Here is a 16,851-nt window from a genome sequence, read left to right as displayed (position 1 = left end):
GATGCTATGTGCCCTTTACTTAATTTCCTACAATGGCGACTTCTCACAAACCACAGTAAATATCACAAAAGGATGCTGACATTGATACAGTCAAGCTACAGAACATCTCCATCCCGCAAAGGTCCCTCATGGCATCCTTTTATAGTCACATCCACTTCTCATCCTCACTCCCCACAACCCCTGGCAACCACTAATTTGTTCTCCATTTCTAAAATTTTGTCATTCCAAGGCTATTTTGTGAGTAGAATCATAAGGTACATAACTTCTTAGGATTCACTTTTTCATTTTGCATAATTCTATAGTTGGGTATAGTAGTCCACAGTATGGAAATACCACAGTATGTCAAACAAGTCATCTGCTGAAGGATATCTGTGTTGTTTCCAGTTTTCGATGATTAAGAATAAAGCTGCTTTAAACTTCCATGTACAGGTTTTGTGTGAACCTAAGTCTTCGTTTCTCTGAGACGAGGGCCCAAGAATGCAATTGCTGAGCTGTATGGAAATTGCAAGTTTTTAAAGAGAATGTGGAATGTTTTCCAGAGTGACTGTAGCATTTTACATTCCCACCAGCAGTGTAGGAGAGATCCAGTCTCTCAGCATTCATGTCAGCATGTAGCATTGTCACCATTTAAAAAATTTTAGTCTTTCTCTTAAGTGTGTAGTGATGATACTTCACTGTGGTTTTTTGTTTGCTTTTGTCTAATGACTAATGTTGTTTCATGTGTTTATTTGCCATCTATATATCCCATTCAGTGAAATGTGAAATGTCTCTTCTTGTCTTTTGGCTATTTTCTTGGCCTTTTTTTTTTTCCAGACTGTGTCCCACTCTGTAACCCAAGCTGAAGTGCAATGGCACCATCTCGGCTCACTGCAACCTCCATCTCCCAGGCTGAAGCGATTCTCATGCCTCAGCCTCCTGGGTAGCTGGGACTACAGGCGCCTGTCACCATGCCCAGCTAATTTTTTTTTATTTTATTATTATTTTTTTTAGTAGAGATGGGGTTTTACCATGTTGGCCAGGCTGGTCTTGAAATCCTGCCCTCAAGTGATCCACTCCCCTTGGCCTCCCAAAGTGCTGGGATTACAGGCATGAGCCATGGCACCCATCCTTCAGGCTTTTTCTTCCTTTTTTTCCTCCCTCCCTCCCTCCTTCCCTTCTTTCCTTCCTTCCTTTCTTTTTCCTTACAAGGTTTCATTCTGTCACCCAGGCTGGAGTGCAGTGGTGCACTCCGCTCACTGCAGCCTTTTGGCTATTTTCTAATTGTTTGCTTCTTTTTTTTTTACTGTTGAGTTTTGAGAGTTCTTGGCATATTCTAGACAGTAGTCTACTAGATGCTAGATATGTGATTTGCAAATACTGTCTTCCAGTCTGTAGCTTGTCTTTTAATCCTTTTAACAAGGTCTTTTGCAGAGCAAAAGTTTTCATTTTGATCAGATACAATTTATCAATTTTTCATTTTATGGATTATGCATTTAGTGTCAAGTCTAAGAACTCTTTGCATGGTCCAACCTCAAGAGATTTTCTCCTGTGTTTTTCTCTAAAAGTTATATAGATTTACATTTTTTGCTTAAGTCTGTACCTATTTGGAGTTACTTTCTTTCTGGAGTGTGAGATGTAGATCAAGGTTCATTTGTCTCTACATGTCCCATTGCTCCAGCACAGTTGAAAAGGCTGCCTTTCCTCCATTGAATTGCTTTTTCACATTTGTAAAATTCTGCTGGCCTGCTTGTACAGGTCTATTTCTGGGTTCTCTATTCTGTTTCCTTGATCTGTGTCTATTCCTCCACCAATACCACATAATCTTGATTATTGAAGTTCTCTAATAAATCTTGAAATTGAAATTGAATAGGCTGGTTCCTCCTACTTTATTCTTCTTTTACAAGCCTTTTTTTTTTTTTTTTTTTTTTTTTTGGTAGAGAAGGAATCTCTGTGTTGCCCAGACTGGTCTTGAACTCCTGGCCTTAACCAACCCTCCCACTGTGACCTCCTAATGCACTGGGATTACAGGTGTGAGCTACCATACTCAGTCTACAAGATACTTTTAACTATTCTAGTTCCTTCACCTTTCAATATAAATTTTAGAATAATCTTGTTTATATTCATTAAAAATCTTGCCTGAGTTATGACAGAAATTGCATTAAACATGCAGATTTTTCAAGAACTGACATTTTTACTATTAAGTCTTCCAATCCATGAACATGGGTATATATGTCCATTTATTTAGTTGTTCTTTGATTCCATTCATAAATGTTGTATAGTTTTCAGCATACAAATTATATACACATTTTGTCAAATTTATACCTTTTTTAAAAAAAGTAATTACAAATGTTAGGTATATTTAATTTCAGTTTCCACATTTGTAGCATATAGAGTTATAATTGATTTTTGTATGTTGATCTTGTATCCTGTAATCTTGTGGCACTCCCTTATAGATATAGGGGTTGTTGTTGTTGTTGTTGTTTTGTTTTGTTTTTTCTGTTAACATCTTAATCTAGGAGGGTTTGGGATTTTGGTGTTTGGTTTTGTTTGTAGCTTACTTGGGATTTTCTATATAGACCATCATTATATTTGAAGTGAGTTTCTTGTAGACAACATACACTTCTATCATTTTTAAAAATCCATTCTGCCAATGTGTGTCTTTTAGTTCGTATATTTAGACCATTTATATTTAATGTAATTATCATATTGTTATGGTTTAAGTCTGCCGTTTTATTTTTATTTCTGTTCTCTCCATTTTTTTTTCTGTCTTCTTTTTCATTTATTCTTGTGGGTTACTTGCACAGGAATAGTTTCTTGTTTTGTTTTGTTTTGAGATGGAGTCTCACTCTGTTGCCCAGGCTGGAGTGCAATGGTACCATCTTGGCTCACTGCAACCTTTGCCTCCCAGGTTCAAACAATTCTCCTGTCTCAGCCTCCCAAGTAGCTAGGACTACAAGTGCATGCCACCACATCTGGCTAATTTTTGTATTTTCAGTAGAGAGGGGTTTTACCATATTGGTCAGGCTGGTCTCAAACTCCTGACCTCAGGTGATCCACCCACCTTGGCCTCCCAAAGTGCTGAGATTATGGATGTAAGCCACAGTGCCTGGCCTGTTTTGTTTTGTTTTTGAGACAGGGTCTCACTCTGTTGCCCACACCAGAGTGCAGTGGTGTGACCACAGTTCACTGCAGCCTCAACTTCCTAGGTTAAGTCATCCTCCCACCTCAACCTCCTGAGTAGCTGGTATTACAGATGTGTACCACTGTGCCCAGCTATTTTTTTTTTTTTCATGGTAACAATAAGGTTTTACTGTGCTGCCCTGGCTGGTCTCAAACTCCGAGGCTCATCTGATCCTCCTGTCTTGGCAAACCAAAGTGCTGAAATTATAGGCATGAGCCACAAGGCCTGGCCAGGGACATATTTAAATTCCAGTTTTACTTATTTATACGTGTTTGAGTGTATCTCTTTGTATAGACTTTTTAGTGGTTGCTCTATGTACTGCATTTTATATATCACAGCTTACTATTGTCATTTTACTAGTTCTAATGCAATATAAAAATCTAAGATCTTCTTATGTCCCTTTACTCTGCACCATTTATACTCCAATTGCCTTAACTATTTTCTCTACATACTCTGAGAATCACATCAGATAGTGTTAAAATTTTTGCTTCAACCATCAAATATAATTTAGAAAAGAGGAGAATAAAGTCTATTTTATTTGCTCATAGTTTTGTTCACTGTGTTCTTTCTTCCTAATAGTACAAGATTTCTTCTTTTATCATTTCTTTTTGGTTTAGATAAATTCCTTTAGCCATTCTTTGAGGATGGGTCTGCTGGCAAAAATTTTCTTAGTTTTGCTTTATCTGAGAACATCTTGATTCTCCTTCATTCCTGAAGGATATTTTCAGTAGATAAAGAATTCTGGATTAAAAATTCTTATCTTTCAGTACTTGAAAAATATGGTGCCACTACTTTCTGGCCTTAATGCTATCTGATAAGATATCCATTGTCATTCAAATTTTTTTCCTTATAGGTAACATGTAATTTCTTTTCCCCTCTTGTCAAGATTTTTTTCTTTGACTTTAGTTTTCAGAAGTTTGACTATGATGTTTCTTGGTATGGGTTTTTGGATATATCTTATTTGGAATTCATTCCGCTTTTTTATTTACAGGTTTTTTTTTTAATCTCCTGCCAAATTTGAGACATTTTCAGCCATTACTTATTTCAGTTCTTTTTCAGCCTCACCCTCTTCTCTTCTCCTTTTGGGACTCTGATGACATGAATATTAGAGTTTTTCTTATAGTTCCATAGGCCCCTGAGGGCTCTGTTCATTTTGGGGTTATTTTTGGAGCTTTAAAAAGCCTCTCTGTTATTCAGATGAGTCATTTCTATTGTCCTATGTTCCAGCTTATTGAACTGTCCCCTCTATTTCACCTTTGAGCCCATTGATTGAGCTTTTTATTTTAGTTATCGTATTTTTCTTTTTTTGAGACCGACTTTTGCTCTCGTTGCCCAGGCTGCAGTGCAATGGCATGATCTTGGCTCACCGGAACCTCCTCCTCCTGGGTTCAAGCAATTGTTCTGTCTCACCCTCCCGAGTACCTGGAATTACAAGCATGTGCCACCACACCCAGCTAATTTTGTATTTTAGTAGAGACGGGGTTTCTCCATGTTGGTCAGGCTGGTCTCAAACTCCTGACCTCAGGTGATCCACTTCACCTGCCTTGGCCTCCCAGAGTGCTGGGACTGGGATTACAGACATGAGCCATTGTGCCCGGTTCAGTTATTGTATTTTTAAACTCTAAAATTTCCATTAGGTTCTTCTTTATATCTTGTATTTCTTTGCAAGAATTTCAATTCCTTTGCCGAGACTTTTTATTTTTCATTTGTGTCAGGCATGTTTATAATTGCCTGTGGGAGCACTTTTATTGTGGCAGCTTTAAAAATCTGTTTGTTTGTTTTTCTGTTGGCATCTATTGTCTTCTCTAATCCAGTGTTAGGTCTTTCTGGTTCTTGGTAAGATAAGTGATTTTCTATTGAAACGTGATCATTTTTATATTATGTCATCAGACTCTGGATCTTATTTAAACCTTTTGTTTTATCTGTTTTTCTCTAGAGTCACAGATGTATGAGGCAAAACAAAAAACCCAGGGAATTCACCACCATGTTTTTCCCCAGGTCCTGAGGTCCCCAGTGGGTTTGCTTTTTATCTCCACCTTTTGGCATTCTCTTACATTGGTTTTATACATAGTGTCCGGGGTTTTTAGTTGTATTTAGTGGGAAAAGTTGGGAAAAGCACATCTACTCCACCTTTGCAGATCAGAAGTCTTGTATCTGGCTTTTTATTTCAGTAGGGAAATTAGTGGGCCACCAGGTCCCTACTTGCCTGTGTGTCCACCTAGACCTCTAGGGTGGGATTATTCTAGATGCAGTGATCTCCAAGACGAGTGCTGGTTGGCAGGCCCTGCTCCTACAGCCTGGGATGAAAAGGTAGGGTAGTAATTCAAGTAAAGATGGGATCTTTCTGCCCCTACAAGTTGATATGGTTTGGATCTGTGTCCCCAACAAATCTCATTTCAAACTGTAATCCCGAATGCTGGAGGTAGGGTCTGGTGGGAGGTGAATGGATCTTGAGTATGGATTTCTCGTGGTTTAGTGCCATCCCCCTTAGTATTGTCTTGGTAATAGTGAGTGAGTTCTCATGAGATCTTGTTGTTTAAGTGTGTAGCACCTTTCCCTCTCTCTTGTTAGTATTCTGGCCGTGTAGGATGTGTCTGCTTTCCTTTGCATTCTGCCATGATTGAAAGTTTCCTGAGACCTCCCCAGAAGCAGAAGCCACTATGCTTCCTGTACAGCCTGCAGAATTGTGAGCCAATTAAATCTATTTTCTTTATAAATTACTCAATCTCAGATAGTTCTTTATAGCAGTATGAGAATGGGCTAAAACATAAATTCTTGTGGGAGGCCTTCAGAGGTGCTCTGAGGTTTGAGGAGAGTGGAACATGCTGGAAATACCTGTGAAGAGAAAAGGAGAAACAGCGAGCCAGGAGACAGTAAGAAGACCAAGAGTTTCTCTTATTAGTTTTAGTATATGTGAATATTGCATAAGAATTTGGGTGGTTGTATACTTCAATTATAAATCACTTCTGATGGAAGGGAGTAGAGGTTGAGAATGGAAATGGTACTTCGAGTGAATGATACAGAAAAAGCAAGACTGCATTATCAGATTTAAGAGAAAACAAATGTTGGGCAAAAATACCTAAGCCTCAGAGGCAAGCTCCACTGACTAGTGGTGCTACTTCCTGGTGAGTTGCTGTACTTTGCTGAGCCTGCTTCCTCACCTGAAACAGGGAAATGTGGATAGGAACATCCCACAACACACACACCGCAGGGGCTTGGCTAAGATAGACTGCACATGTATAGGGAGCAATCAGCATGGTGCCTGGTGGCTAGTCAGCTTGCATTAAGTCAGGGGTGGCAGCTTGGGGGCCTTTATGTTAAGTCTGAGCCAGGAAAAAGTATTTCTTTATCTGAAATCATTTTTTAAATATGAGTTTTAAAAATTGGTGAATTCACATTCGAATCCGGATTCCTAGCTTTTCTCAAAGAGCAGAAGGATATGGTTACACCGGGCTGTTAGTGTTGGATGACATGTTGAACATGAGGTGCCTGAGGGAGCAGCTGGATTTGAGGATCTGGAGCTGAAGAGGGAGGTCAGACTGGAGACAGAGATGTGGGCATTGGCCAGAAATGGCCCTTGCAGCTGTGGGGGAGAGTGTGCTGACCCAGGAGAGTGGGCAGGTAGAGGTGTGACCTGGCAGCCTGCATACTCCACCTGTTCAGCAGAAGATTTGGCCTGCGCGATGCTTTTTTAATATTTGGTTGAATTAGTAGCCAATTTTATTATTATTAGTAGCCTATGTGAAAATCAGGGCATTTCACATAGCAATGCTGATTGTGTAAAAGGCCAAAGGTCTGGCAACATGGGGTTCCATCTGGGCCAGCAGCAGCCTGCACTGCGGCTGGGGGGAGGTTGCCCCCTGCAGGTGGTGCGTGCATCTGACTGTTAGCCCCACTCCTCTGCCTGGCCCACCTCCAAAAAAGGTGACTGTCAGATTTCTGGTTTATTTACTGGAAGGAGTTTTTCTGAATTGTGAAACATGAAGGAAGAAGGGGGAGGTTTTGATGGTGGTGGGCAGAGTTATGATGTCCAATTCATTCTGGACTTTCTGAGTTCTCCATGGGATAGCTAAGTGGAGGGGCCTGATTGCCAATGGAAGATGCAGTAGGACGCTCAAGATGGAGATAAAGGTTTGGAAACCATTGGCCATTTATTATCACTGAAACCATGGGAATGAATTCAATTGCCCAGGGGATGTAGACTGAAAGGATAAGCAGGTCTAGGAGAGATCATAGGAGGAGGAGAGTTTGCAAAGGTGATGAAGATAGAGGTGGATGATCCAGAAGGTGTGATTGCAGAGAACCCAAAGTTGCAGCATGTTCCAAGAGGAAGATGTGGCCAAAAGAGTCTAATAGCTCCCAGCAGTCAAGCAAAAGACAGACTAAGAAATATGTAATCGACTTAATGACAAGGTCATTTTTGACCCTGGAGAGAACCCAGTTCATGGATTAATCAGGGTAGAGGCCAGCTTGTGCTGATGTAATAAGTGAATAGACAATAAGTGGAGACAGCAACTGTAGATAACCCTTTCAAGCTATCTTCTGTGCAGAAGAGGCAAGAGTGCACCGGTGAGGACTATGGACATTCGAGGCAGACAGCCTGGGTTCAAATCCCAGCTCTGCTAATGTTTAACTACATGATCTTGGGCATGTGACTTACCCTCTTTATATCTCCATGAAACAAGGGGAATTCAGATAATTGTCTATTTCATGGGACTGAATGGAATAATGCTGGTCAAGTACTTAGCACAATGCCTGCACTAAGAAGAGTGCAATATAATTTCGTTACTATTAACTTAAGGTGATAGATGCATTGCTAAAAAATCCAAATGAGAACTGAAATGTTAATAGCAAATTATGAGTCTCCATCCCATCCCTGTGCCTTGGTTCCTGTCTCAGGTTCTGTGTGGCCTTCCAGAGATCCTCTGAGGTTTGAGGAGAGTGGGACTTCACTGGAAATACCTGTGAAGAGGAAGGGAGAAAGAGCGAGATGGGAGACAGTATGACGCAAGGGCATCAGGGGAATGAAAGTAACTGGCTTCCTGGGGACTCCAGCAGCTAGGCTGCTTAAAGAGGCAAGACACAAACTGGCAGTTCTGGGAGTTAAGGACTGAGCTCAAGGAACATCTCCTCAGCAGGGGTGGAGATTTGTTGTATCAGTGGCCCCAATAAATGGCCTGCTTGTTCCCATGCTCTTTGCACTGACTTGGAAGCTCTTCCCATCAAGAGGTGAAGTCTAGTTCCCATGCCTTGAATCTGCATTGGCCTTGACTTGCTCTGGCCAACAGGGTATGGTGGAAATGTCACTGTGCCAGTTCTTCGTGATGTAAGGCCTTACATCACAGTGTTCTTACATACTCACTCTTTCTTCCCCCACCCCAGTCCTTTCTTCTGCCATGTAAACAAGCCTAGGCTAGCTTGATGGAGTGATGAGGCCCATGGAGGAAGCCAAGGCTCTCTACCAGACAAGCAACCAATCCCCAGAAGCAGATCTTCCCTAGTGACCTGCAGCTGCCCACAGATGCAAAGCGTGCCCAGAAGAGACCAAAAGAACCACCCAGCTGAGCCAAGCCCAAGTTGCTGTCCACCAGAATCATGGCATAAATAAGTGGTTGTTGTTTTAAGTTGCTAAGTGTTGGGGTGGCTTGTTATGCAACAGTGTTATTATGCAAATGTGCATTGCATTTGCCATCTCACACATTACAGTTATCCCATCTCTACAATCACTGTGGGAGGTGGAGTTCAACAGTTCTAAATCAAAAAAATATTTAAAATTACTGAAAATTTGGGTAGAGGAAGAGAAAGAAACAGCACTTTGTACTATATATAATATCCACAAGATAAGCTTACAAATGACAGACAGATCAAATTAATCAAATAGGATGTACTCAGTGCTATAACTAGAGGTCATCAATGTTCTTAATGTTGATATGACAGGGTTTATTGATTCCATTATTCTACCTTGTTGAAGTATATAGAAAAATTTTCCCCAAATCATTTCTACCTTGGTACCCTTTAGCAAATTTTCCATGAAGTCTTAAGTTCTTTCTTCATAAATTCTTCCGGCATAGGAGATTTGGGGCCACTAACAAGCATGGTTAAGAAAGGAAACTATGGTCATTAGCAACCTTCAAACTGCTAGGTATTAAATGTGAACATTAGCTCTTAAACAATGTGTGTGGGTACAGAAAAGCTCATTTTCTCCCATTGAGTGCTCCTGAGAGTTGATGTGGCCATCAATTTCTTCTTCCATGAGGACATAGTTGTAGATATCATTGGAAGGGCAGGTGTGGCAGTCAAAGGCACTCTCCTGCTTTTCTTGGAAAAACCAAACAGAACATTTTGAATATTTTTAGTGTAGTTCCTGCAGAAATTGCATCAGTGGGAATCAAAATAGGGAAGTAAATTAACAAGTTCCCATGCCAATGATGCCCTCATCATTCTGTGGGGTCAGCACTAGTGTGAATTTTACAGCTGAGGAAACTGCACAGCAGAGAAGTTCCTTTGCTTGCCCAATGCCCTACTGAGGAAGTGGCAGAATCAGTCTGTGAACTCAATCCGTCCACCTCCTATACTCTCTCCTTGGTAGGGCAACCTTATTTTGTGGCAAATTCATTTTCTATTTAAAGAAACCTTGCAAAACAAATGAAGTTTAAAACATAGGTTGATTGAAAGAAAGGCTTTAAATAAAGAACAGAGCCTGTGGGTCATAGGTATGGCAAAGCTATCATGTAAGTGGCGTGGCCTTGCCGAGACTGGAGACACACAGGGAGGAGCCCAGGAGGGGGAGCTGGGTGTGGCCCCCACTCTGCCTGTGACCTGCCCACAGCCCCTCCTGGCTGAAGCACCCTCCACACCAGTGTGATTTTTTACTTCTGGGCTTCAGCTTCCTGTGGGTCAAGATAAAGCTTGGCCCAGATGGTCTCCAAGGGTCCTCCCAGCTCTCAGAAACAGTCATGCTGTGAACAGCTATTTTTGCTCTGTATTTAAGTGCAAGGGCCGGGCCTATTGGGAAAGGCCATTAAGTACAATCAAATCTTCCAAGATGAAAATATAGGTTCCCACCCACATGTCACCTTCTTTAAATACATTTGGCAAGTCCAGAATGTCAGCAATTAGTAACTGGGTCCAAGCACTGTAATGAGATTTGGACTCAGCAGTGAAGGAGAAATTCTTCCCCTGACTAATCTGGTTAGTGAAGCAGTTCAAGGTTGCACACACTGAAAAATATTCCACTAAGGTCATTATAAGTACAAATAAAATAGACTCTGATCACAATTAAAAGTGGTGGGTCACACGTGTTATCTTTCTACTTTATTTTTTGAAAAAAAGTTTTTTTAGACTTCTTTTGAAATAGATCCCCTTGACCTCATACTAAAGTTTCACCTTCAAAGGCAAATGAGGTGGTGGTTATGTTTAGGTGGGGAAAGTCCAGTGAAGGGTTGGGTAACTGCAGAAACTGCTACATATGTGTAGATATTTCCAGATAATTTAGGCAAGCTTGTTGGGGAGGGAAGCAAACTACACAGCCTTTCTAAACAATAGCATTTGTGTGTGTGTGGTCTGCTTTTTAATTGGCTACTTTGAGTCAGAGAAGCTACACTGTGTGTGCTGGTTAAGGGTACTGACCCTAGGAGCTGAACCAGTTTTTGTACTTATAAGCTCTGTGGCCTTGAGCAAGTTACTTAGCCTTTTTGCACCTCGGTTCCCTCCTCGGTAAAATGGAGGTAATAAGAGCATATAATTCACAGAATTATCATGAAGGTTAAAAGAATGAACATGTTAAAGTGCTTAGAGCAATATTCACCATACAGTAAATGCTTTATGTGTGAACTATATTCTTATCTGTGAAACAATGTCAACTTTCCCTCTAAACTGCTTTGGAAGCACTATATACCTGATAACATGTGTCTTATAAAGCCATGCTACTTTATACAATGCTAAGTGCAGATTTCCTTGTATATTAAGCAAAACTGGAAAGCCTTGTGGGGGGTACTTTATAGCTAAAAGGTGTCTAGGACATCAGCTAGTCTAAAAGTGTCATTTTGTAGACAAAGCAATTGAGACAAGAGAGATGAGGTGACTTGTCCAGGGCTATGGAACAAGTTGTAACCTGGCAGCCAAATCCAGATGAGAACAAGGATACTATTTACATTACCTCCTTTCATTCCTAATGGATTCTTAGTGTTTCAGGTATGAAAAGAAATTGGAAACCAGGAATTAGGATACTTGGGGTCTCTGACTCACACTCTGCCACAGGCCTCTCTCCTAGCCTTCAAATCTGTATCAGGTCTATGTGGGCATTCGTTTTTTTTGTTTTTGAAAAACACTAGGCAACACTCTCTCTTTTCTAACCACAGTCATACTTCCTTTTAGGGAATGCTACATAACTGCGTGTTCCTGGAGCAACTGTCAATCAAAGTGACTCCCCTAGTCTAGGGCTGGCCCAGGGCCTGAGAAGGCCGACAGGACTCCCTCTCTGATGGACTCCTGAGCAGAGCACTGTGAACCAAGGACACAGCCAGAGCTCCCCCATTCTCACATGTGCCAGGTGAGGTGGCCAGGTGCTCCTACTGAGGGAGGCCTGCTTTGTGCCCTGAGCCCTAAGCTATTGTTTTCAAGCCTGGTCTTGCAGTCTTGTTTACTCTATGAGCTACACAAAAATAAAGTCCCTTTTGACTTAAGTTAGCCAGCTTTGGTTCTGTCACTTAACCTATTGACTCAGCCGTTGTGAAAGTTCCTGGCAGGTAGAAAGATGGCAATGGAGAATGTTAGTGGAGGGGCCTGCTGAAGAGGTTTCTGGAGGAACAGAAGTCCTGAGCTGTGAGCTGAATAAAACTAAGGGATCTTTTTGAACCAGCAAAGACAAGGCTCAGAAGCAGGAAGAAGGGGAAATAGAGATTCTGTCAAGCCAAGCAATTGGCACATTAAAGTCCCTAAGGGAGAAAGGGATGTCAAGGAAACAAGATGAGATGTTGCCCTGTACTTGAGGATTTGGAAACTGAAAAATGAGAAACTGAAAGAGGAAAATGTCCAAGGACTCAGTAGGGACTCCACCAATGGTCACAGCCAAACAATGCTTTACAGGCACCCCTTAAAAGTGAAACCAAAAATTGTTTCCAGGACAGTCTGGACAATAGAAGTCAGCATTTATTTACTGTTTCCTTCATTCATTCAGCTTCCATGCATCTGCTAAACACCTGCCACATGCTGGATGTCGAGCTAGATGCTGGGTATGGAGATCACACCACCGCCCCTCCCCTCACATTATTTGCCATCCAACAAGGAAGAGGGATGAGAAGACAAGATCATCACAGCCAGAGAGGCAGGTGAGTGGGTGTGGAGGAGACACAGATGTAAAGCAATGGTTCCCACAGGAAGCCAAGTGGTGGGAGCATCCAGCTTCAACAGCAGGAGGGCTTGTGAGGACTCCGGGAGAGCTACCCACATGTGCGCAGCAGACTTGTTCTCCTTTAATTTGGGCTTTTGTCTCATTTTGGGCTTTAGTGTTAGGGAAAGTAGCATGGGGCAGGGCAGGGGGGCGGGTCAGATGGGCTTTACTCTCGTTCCAAACAGCTTGCAGGTTTGACAGCCAGGACCCCGAGGGATATGTGCAAAACCCTCCTACCAAAGTGTGGGTCCCAGACCAGCAGCATAGACCTCTCCTGGGAGCTTGTTAGAAATACAGAAATCAGGCCCCATCCAAGACCCACTATATCACAGTCTGCATTTTAACAAGGTTCCAGGTGACCTGTAAGCAGGTTAACATTTGAGAGCATCAGTGTGATGATTGATGCTAGTGAAAAAGTGCTTCACTAGTTAAAGCCTTAGTGAAGTACTGAGATATTCATTTAAGGGTATGTTATTTGGAAGGACTCGAGTCAGGAACTGGGGGGAATGGTGCAGGGGTAGGGGAAGGCTCAGTAGGACAGGTTCCTTTGGGTTGGATGTACCATTGAGTTACCTGATAAAATACAGGATGCTCAAATGTGAATTTCAAATATGCAATGAAAAACCTTTTAGTATAAGTATGTCCCAAATGTTGCATAGGACATACTTATTATTATTACAATTATTTGAGACAGAATCTTGCTTTGTTGCCCAGGCTGTAGTGCAGTGGTGCCATCTCTGCTCACTACAGACTCCGCCTCCTGGGTTCCAGCAATTCTCCTACCTCAGCCTCCTGAATAGCTGGGATTATAGGTGTATGCCACCATGCCTGGCTAATTTTTGTATTTTTCGTAGAGACATATTTTCACCATGTGGCCAGGCTGGTCTCAAATTCCTGACCTCAGGCGATCCACCCACCTCAGCCTCCCAAAATGCTGGGATTATAGGCATGAGCCACTGTGCCCAGGCAGACATACTTATACTAAAAAAGTTATTCATTATTTTTCTGAAATTCATGTTTAACTGAGGATCCTGTATTTTTATTTGCTAAATCTGGCAACCTTAGTTTACCAGGATGTTGGTGTTACTTCACAACATCTAAAAGCTATTTAAAGCTTGAAGCTTTAAATTAAAGCTAAACATTTAAAAGCTTGAAGCTATTAAAATAAAGAGATTAATGAAGAATAACCAAAATAATTGAATGTGTGATTTAAATTTGGGCATAACATGCAAATTAACTTGGGAACATGTGTATAATTTTTTCCAGCATTTTCAATGCAGATATGAATCTAGTTGAATCACTAATATCTCCCCACAAAAGAGTAAAAGCCGAAGACGGCAGATGGTTAAGTAAACGGTATTGGAAAAATAAAGCCAACTCTCTATCTAACACCATATGGATTAAAGACCTAAAAGTGAAAGACAGACTTGAAAAGTTAATAGGGGAGAATGTAGGAGAATATCTTAGCTACTCAGGTAAAGAGAAGAACTTCTCAAATTAAAATTTAAAAACATTTACGATCCAGCAATGTCATCCCTGGGTGTATGTTCTAGGGAATTTAAATCCAAAGGTATGTCAAGAGATATCTGCACTCTTGTGTTCGTTTCAGCATTATTCACAACAGCCGGGAAATGGAAGCAACCTAAATACCCATCAGCGAAGGGATGGATAAAGAAAACCTGGTACATACATACACACGATGGAGTACTAGACAGCCTTAAAAAGGAAGGAAATCCTGTCATTTGTAACAACATGGATGGAACTTGAGGATATTGTGCTAAATGAAATAAGTCAGACACAGAAAGACAAATACTATATAATCTCACTTATTTGTGGAATCTAAATAAGTCGATCTCATAGAAACAGAGAGCAGAATAGTGGTTGCCAAGGGCTAGGGAGAGGGAAGAATAGGGAAAGGGAAGATGTTGATCAGAGGGTATAAAGTTTCAGTTAGGCTGTAGGAATACGTTTTAATGAACTATTGCACTGCATGGTGACCATCGTTAATAATAATGCATTGTAAAAATTGCTAAAAAAAACAGATTTTTATCGTCACCAAAAATAAGTTGGTGAGGTAATAGATATGCTAAGTAGCTTACTTAATCTTTCTACATTGTATACATAGATCAAAACATCACATTGTGCCCCATAAATAACACAATTACTGGCTGGGCATGGCGGCTCACACCTGTAATCCCAGCACTTTGGGAGGCTGAGGCGGGCTGATCACTTGAAGTCAGGAGTTTGAGATGAGCCTGGGCAACATGGTGAAACCTTGTCCCTACTAAAAATATGAAAATTAGACGGATATGGTGGTGTACGCCTATAGTCCCAGCTACTGTGAGGCTGAGGCAGGAGAATAGCTTGAACCCAGGAGATGGAGGCTGCAGTAAGCTGAGATTGCACCACTGCACTCCAGCCTGGGTGACAGAGCAAGACTCTGTCTCTAAAAAACAAAACAAAACATACAATTATTATTTGTCAATTAAAAATAAATTTAAAACAAATTAAAACAAAAGCCATAAGGCCAATATGTAAAACTCAAGAATTTCCTTTCTACAAAGGACACCATGGGCATTGGAGAAGATAAAGAAGTCATGAAAATATTTGCCAAAGACAAATGGAAACTGATTTGTAAAGGGTATAAGAAACTCTTGAAAATCAACAAGAAAGAATAACTAATAACTACCCTAATAGAAAAAAAAAATAGGCCAGTAGCAGTGGGCAGTGGCTCACACCTCTAATCACTTTGGGAGGCCAAGGTGGGCAGATCACCTGAGGTCAGGAGTTTGAGACCAGCCTGGCCAACCATGGCCAACATGGTAAAACCCAGTCTCTGCTAAAAATGCAAAAATAGCTGGGCGTGGTGGCGGGCGCCTGTAATCCCAGCTACTCAGGAGGCTGAGGCAGGAGAATCTCTTGAACCTGGGAGGCAGAGGTTTCAGTAAGCTGAGATAGTGCCACTGCCCTCCAGCCTGGGCAACAGAGAAAGAATCCATCAAAAAAAAAAAAAAGTGGACAAAAGATATGAATAGGGAATTGACACAAACAGATTCTCAAAAAGCCAATACACTCATTGAAGAGAGGCTAAAAATCATTAGCAGTCAGAGAAGGGCACAATTAAATAACATGGGCACATCACTTTATAGCAGATTATGCTAGGCTGCACTGGACTGGGGCGTGGATAGCTCAGCAGTGGGAGTGCTGGCAGGTGGGCACCGTGGGTAACGTCCTACCTCTCTGGGGGTTGGGCAGCCACAGCTCCAGGGAGGTCAGCGCACAACCCCATGGCTGGTGTCTCCCTTTCCAGCTCTCACACAGGTCCAGAGGGGCAGCACGTTCTTTGTGGTTGGATGTCCAGGTGTCCTGAATGTCCATCTCCATGGCAGTGGAAGGTATGATATGTTAGACACACCATGGAAAGTCATGCAGAATTGGAAGCCAAGGTCAGAAGTACTCAAAACAATAGGGTGCCTCTTATAGACAGGGTGCCAGGGGAACTGAGTGAAACACAGAATGAAATCAACAACACAGTCCACTTAGATGTATTTAAAAATGTAGGCATCCCAAACAAAAAGTATTTTATTGAAAAACATAAACTATAAACAGAACAGATAGGTTGAACTTGCTTGGAAGGAGCATGGGGGAGGAATCCAGAGATACAGAAAATGATAAGTAAAAAATAGCAAAACAGTAAATAATAAAAGATAATAAAAATAATAGTACTAAGTAAATAGGAGACAATGAAATAATAAGTAAATAAGAAAGAAGAAAAGTAGAAATAAAATAAAAGAAGAAAACAACCATCCCTGAGCCAACCATATAAAGTGGCGCAAAATTAGGAGGGTAATTGGCATAGCCCTCTGCACCTGAAGTCCAAGAGTAAACATGTGAATATGGAAATAAGCGGCCAGGTATGGTGGTGCACGCCTGTAATCCCAGCACTTTGGGAGTCCGAGGCTGGTGGATCACCTGAGGTCAGGAGTTCGAGACCAACCTGGCCAACATACTGAAACCCCGTCTCTATTAAAAATACAAAAAAAATTAGCCAGGCATAGTGGTGGGCACCTGTAATCCCAGCTACTCAGGAGGCTGAGGCAGGAGAATCTCTTGAACCCAGGAGGTGGAGGTTGCAGTGAGCCAAGATCATGCCATTGCACTCCAGTTTGGGCAAAGGAGCGAGACTCCATTTCAATAAATAAATAAGTAATCAACCACAGGGGTCTGAAGTCACTGTCCTCACACCTTTGGGGACTTACCCTAAGGTTCTCACTTCCTAGTGCTCAGCTCTTCTCTTGAG

At 41.5% G+C, this 16,851-nt stretch overlaps 1 long non-coding RNA gene across 1 annotated transcript in view; it reads right to left on the bottom strand.

Moving 5' to 3' along the window:
* The window catches only part of LOC105706685 (uncharacterized), a 133,613-nt gene continuing 116,762 nt past the window's right edge, over positions 1-16,851 (bottom strand). The window contains exon 3 of the long non-coding RNA XR_010337239.1: positions 1-5,995. This is a non-coding gene — a long non-coding RNA (uncharacterized LOC105706685). The remainder of the gene's footprint in view (positions 5,996-16,851) is intronic.

This window comes from Aotus nancymaae, unplaced genomic scaffold (genome assembly GCF_030222135.1).
Source record: "Aotus nancymaae isolate 86718 unplaced genomic scaffold, 86718_ANA_hifiasm-v0.15.2.pri h1tg000046l, whole genome shotgun sequence".
NCBI classification, from domain to species: domain Eukaryota; kingdom Metazoa; phylum Chordata; class Mammalia; order Primates; family Aotidae; genus Aotus; species Aotus nancymaae.
The sequence above is the reverse complement of the archived record's forward strand: the minus strand, read 5'-3'. Positions and strand labels throughout refer to the sequence as shown.